This window comes from Diadema antillarum, unplaced genomic scaffold, assembly GCF_040938485.1.
Source record: "Diadema antillarum isolate AM-2024a unplaced genomic scaffold, OU_Dant_1.0 seq00000371_RagTag, whole genome shotgun sequence".
In the NCBI taxonomy this organism is placed as follows: domain Eukaryota; kingdom Metazoa; phylum Echinodermata; class Echinoidea; order Diadematoida; family Diadematidae; genus Diadema; species Diadema antillarum.
The window spans coordinates 653,323-658,421 of NW_027271371.1; the positions used below are offsets into that span (position 1 = coordinate 653,323).

General features: G+C 40.3%; 1 long non-coding RNA gene across 1 annotated transcript; it reads left to right on the top strand.

Annotated features, from left to right (window-relative positions):
* Positions 1 to 1,310: 1,310 nt before the first annotated feature.
* Positions 1,311 to 4,504, top strand: LOC139731421 (uncharacterized). Its single transcript, XR_011710963.1, has 3 exons — positions 1,311 to 1,392; positions 3,080 to 3,198; positions 4,267 to 4,504. It is a non-coding gene; the product is annotated as an uncharacterized lncRNA (long non-coding RNA).
* The last annotated feature ends 595 nt before the right edge of the window (positions 4,505 to 5,099 follow it).

Consider the following 5,099-nt stretch of genomic DNA (forward strand, 5'->3'; position numbering starts at 1 on the left):
TGACTGGATCATTGAGAGAGAGAGAGAGAGGGAGAGAGAGAGAGAGAGAGAGAGGGGGGGAGAGCGAGGGGGAGAGAGGGAGGGAGAGGGGGGAGAGATGGGGGAGGGAGAAGGGGAGAGCAAAATGGAATGACAATAGTTCCGGTCACTACAGTACAGGCATGCTCTGTCTGCATACGCTGAATGTCTACACTCACACACACACACGTACACACACACACGCACCATGGAGCTACATGGCCCATGCCAAAACCAAAACAATCTCCTCCTCTCGCGGTGCCCCCCCCCCCTCCTGTGGCGCTGTGGCGATGACTGATGCTTAGATTAGGCCAGGGTCAAGAAACAGGTGTTTTATATCTTTGACTTTAAGTCATTGATTGCCAAGATATGCACTGGCATTATTTACTGGGGTGTAGCCTCTTCAAACGAGAGATTTGCGTCATGAAACTTCGAATCGAAGAGGGAACAAAGGCATTTGATAGCCTAGCTCTGGATTTTCTCAATCATGTAGGTCAAGTTTTTTGCATGAATTTTAGTAGTGTTAAATATTCTTATCAAGCAAATAAACATTAGGCGGTCGATGAGTAGTAGGTCCAGCCGTACAACCAAAATCTACTGTAAACATAACGAACCCCCTAGAATCCAATACTAAAGTGCAAGTTAAGTTCTGCTACTTTTGCTGGAGCAATTCATTCTTTACTGAGCATCATTGCCATCAATGATGCTCGATGAATTAAGGTCTACGTAAACTTTTAGTAGAAAAAAAGGCCTAGAACCCCTATAGAAAATGAAGATAAAGACAGAAAGCAGATTGTGGTGTTTTTAACGCACAATACAGTCAATGCACCACACGTAAACTTAATGCCTGTAGTAATAATATACCACCTTAGTAGAGTTCTATTTGTTTCGTGTAGGTAGGTGGTTGGAACCAATTTTTGGCACTTTTGTCACTTTCAAATAAGTTTCTATGCAAAGATTAGGAGCTTTCTTCTCAGTCTGTCAAGATTTCCATGCCAAACGAAGCTCATTGTGCAAATTCACACAAACTTGTGAGAAAAATGTAATAGAATGAACATTTTTGCAGAAGCTAATGATCATGCATAATTCACTCCATCATTTATGTTTTTGTTATTAACATGAGTATTATATTTTTTTTCCATTTGGTTTATAGCATTCTGTCTGGGCCACCCTTAATATGATTACAAATGCAATCTTGTTCCCTAATTTGTACAGATGAAGCAAGACTTCAGCCAGGAGATCATGGCTGAAGACAGGATGTTTGCAGCATGGCCATGTATGCTAACAAAGTACTCTACTATGGGGAATCAAGATGTCCATCGTAGCAAACGCTGCTTATTCGTCACACGGGTGACACCGATGGCCTTTCCCAAGGTACATTTTAAATAGTATTGCTCTGTGTAGAGATTCTAATCTACAGCCCCAGTACCACCCTTTCCTTTTTTGCATTTGAGTTGAGGTGAATTTATTAACATTATTAACAAAATATTTACAGTATGAACATGACTATAAAAAAAAAATTGTTAGACCGATAAATTCATTCAATGCTTGTTAATTAATTTCTAAGACTTTCGCAAAAACTTGCAAAAACTGAAGTGGATCTGTAATTTCAAAGCCAATATCAAAGAGATCATCCGGGCTCTTGATGACTCTGCTTTGTCCATCATTCAACTTGCATGTCATGTTCCCGTATTTGGTTTTGTTGCCGATTCGACATCATGAGCTTCCTTGGCATTTATCATGCACTGATCGAGTGACACATTGCATGCCTTTAGATCTTCATTGATGTACACACTTTTCATGTTCTCTTTTCCTTTCAGACTAGAATGCCCAGAATACAGTTTGTTTCTTTTGTTTGCAATAAAGTGGACTTTGATCTGCCTGCTCTTTCCTTCTTGCCTTTTCCCCAAGATGATGATAAGATCATGAAGATGAGATGTCCTCTTTCCAAATGTCTAAGCCAACTTCCTTGGCAACATTTGACTCGCCCTCAGTAAGCTCTTCCTCTGTCTCCTCAGCCCCCTCTGGCAGGTCAGTCAGGCAGAGATTGTCCCTCCTTAGCTCATGTTGGACCTCGTCCTGCTGGAACTGAATCCTCAAGAGATGACATGTGGATTCAGAACATCTTTAATTGTGCTCATACAAACTTCTTTCGCTCCTTGTATCACATGCGGTAGTGCAGCTTTAATGACTGTAACTACAGGCTGTCTCCTGCCCCTCTCTCACATTGTAGCACCCCACGGCCCCACAGTTCATGTACACTGAAACTTGTGGACGGTTTGTCCTTGCCTCCTTCATCTACCATTCCCCTTTTCTTCTCCACTGCCTGATCAACTCACATGATAATCAAGCTTTTGTCATTATAGGATAACATTAACAGAGAAGTCTTTTATGAACTATTAAAGTTTTTGCATTCTTTTTCCTACTACTTGAAATAAAAATCACTGGACCTTGAACATCCCTTGCTCTTGCTAATCTAATTAAGATATATGCATATCAACTGATCTTGCCTTATGCACTGCCAGAATATGACATGAACCTCCTGCAAAAGCCCAAATGTCATTCATATTGCAATAGTCTTTGTTAAGCACTTAACAGTAGTGCAAGATTATTCTTATTAAGGCACTGGCTGTCAACACCATTCAACTTTCTTTCATTCACGTTCATGGTAACACTGATTGCTGCTTTGTAGAATAGCATGATGATTATTACAACATTATAATTCTAATGCTTGGCCTTACAAGTTTGGCTCTACTCATCCACAATTACTTGCCCGTCTTGGTAGTAAATGCCGTTGCCAGAATCAGTCCCTCATTCAAAATGTGTAGTATTTTCTACAATACCCTCCAAACAACTTTAAAACAGCCCCCCCCCCCCCCCCACAGTTAGTAATCCTGGTTGCAATCAAGTACAATATAAGTACATAAGCTAGCATCTGAATATGAGCTGATACTTGTCAGCATTTCTCTTTATCAGCCTTGATTGTGTTAATATTTTTAAAGGGTATATTTGTACTTATCATTCAAAATACTCCCCCTGTGTCATACATTTTGCTCCACAGAGGAAAAAGAGACGCTTGCATTCAGCATGCTGCCGCTAGTTTGCCGAGGCTGGACTGCGAGGGTGTGGGGCAAGTGCTCCTTTCAGGAGTCGTTGGAGTTATTCTACGACTTTCAACCTGTAAGTACCTAACTGTTCGGAGGCTAATCTTCTAAAACAAGTGATGTGTTGCCCTCTTATTAAAATAATGAGATGGACTTTGACATTGCAATACAAAATATAAAAATCATCAAGCTGTGGTCCATAGTTACAGAAATTCCCAGTTTATGCTGTTTCATTTGTTAGTTTAGTCCATGGATTCTACATATTTATGCAAATTTACTATGTTGCTAATGTATGCTGTGAATCACAATAATTTTTTTTAATGAAAAAAAAAAAATCTTATATTACATAGTCAACATACATATTTACTTTATTTTGTGCCTGACTGCTCAATCACACACTTGTCCAATATCAATATGTCCTTTTCATTTTGATAAAAAGGGGAAAAAATTCGCATGAAATGCAAAATTGGTCCCAAATGTCGCCAATAAGGAATATTCCATTTATCAAGAAATATTGCACTTGACCTATGGTATCATTATATTCAGCAAGATGCTGGAAATATATCACATACCACTCATATACATCCAATGTGATACAGGGTGTCTCCCCCCCCCCCCCCCCCCCCCCGATACCAAAAAGAACAAAGACCTCGCATACTCCTTAATGTTCCTACAATGTAAGTGGACAAAGTTGTTATACTACTAGTATTGGAAAGAGTAACTTACCCAAAATAATGAAATGCAATTCAGAAGTAGTTTTTGTTTGATAATACTTTTTGCCTGGGCTTGCCAGCAATAAAATTAATTGCCTTTCAGAAGTTCCCATAGGCCACACAGTTGAAAATTCATTCAGCCAGGTCATGGTTAGCCCTTGCAAGAATAGAAAATGTAATACATGGATGTTATATACTACATAAAATACCCAATTTAGGGTATATGTTTGCAAATGAAATGTTGCAGAATTTGGCCAGGCACTTTATTATGAACTCTACCTTGAACATTGGAGAGGTGTGGGAAATTTATCTGTTCTGATGGACTTCATTATACCAATGCCTCAACCCAACACTTCTGCGTAGATTATTTCAAGATTTTATCGAGATGTATATAATGCATATTTCTTTTCCACTTCCATTTCATTTTACAGGAGGGCACAGACCTGGCTTTCTACATTGGACAAATTGACAGGAAGCAGAGACCACAGCCCTTCATCTTGCTGATGGGAGGATCCTGGAAGAAGCCACTGCAAACCTTTGTCATTTGGAAGTTTTTGCTACACGACGCGAAGACCGAGAATACGAGGAAGCGATCACCTGTGACAGTCCCCGTACTCTGACTCCCGTCCCCATATCTATGCAGTTTCGCTTTCCTGTACAGAACGGAGGCATGAGGACAAGATCGCTGAATGGTTGGCTGACTGGCTGGCTCACTCCTGCCCAGCATCGGGACCGAACGCTATTTTGGCCAATTACCGTACTCGTTTTCCCCCGGACGGGACGTTCCTCGGATTTGATCATGTGCAGAAGCAAATTTCGCACACGACATGCTTAACTCCAGGCCGCGTTGTGCTTGCGAAAACTCCCTATTGTAGAGAGACAGGGATTCTTGTTTCCAACTTTGACAAAGGCTGTGGACTGTGCATTCAAAGTGCATTATGTCCTAGATGTAGAGTACCAGGCTCAATGTTTTGCTGCCTGGCAGTTCTTGGAGACAGTTGTGTACAAAATGCCTGGTAAAGTGACGTCCAATTCTGTGAAAGAGATCAGGACATACCTGAACTCTTCAAATCAGGAAGATTAGATGCGTAGAATGAGATTTTCATGGTCATCAGAAGTTTAATTGACAAAGTTGACTTTTAGGTCATTCGTCAAAGCAAAGGTTTGGTATCTATATTTCATTTGTTTATAACTCAATAAGTAATGGATACATGTCACATGGAAAGATCAAAGGTCATGAGAAGATTGTTCTATTAGTGGGTAA